Below are 383 nucleotides of genomic sequence, written 5' to 3' on the forward strand. Positions count from 1 at the left end.
GTTTCTGGCTCTGTTGCCACTGGGTTTGGTTCTCAGGTCCCTATAAACATTCCATGAGCTGCCATAAAGTCTTTTCATAAATTTCATTTATGCTTTAATCAGTCAGAGTAATTTTCTGTTGTATGTAATTAAACCCTAACTGATGGAGAACTTTGTACAAGGAATGATCACGGAATATATATCCTTGTGAAAAGAAGAAGAATCTGAGGGTTGAGTATTTGGACCTGTTGGAACCAAGAATAGTGCAAATTCAGCTTTAAGAAATGAGCATCTGACAAGATCAAGCATCTAGTGTTGAAAAAAACAGTAAAATTAAAATTCCTAGTCAGCTAGTCACTATACGTATTCAATCTGTATGTAGAATAAATAATTTGTGAAGCTGG

The sequence above is a fragment of the Elephantulus edwardii genome, unplaced genomic scaffold (genome assembly GCF_000299155.1).
Source record: "Elephantulus edwardii isolate Elephantulus edwardi_28Jun2011 unplaced genomic scaffold, EleEdw1.0 scaffold00049, whole genome shotgun sequence".
In the NCBI taxonomy this organism is placed as follows: domain Eukaryota; kingdom Metazoa; phylum Chordata; class Mammalia; order Macroscelidea; family Macroscelididae; genus Elephantulus; species Elephantulus edwardii.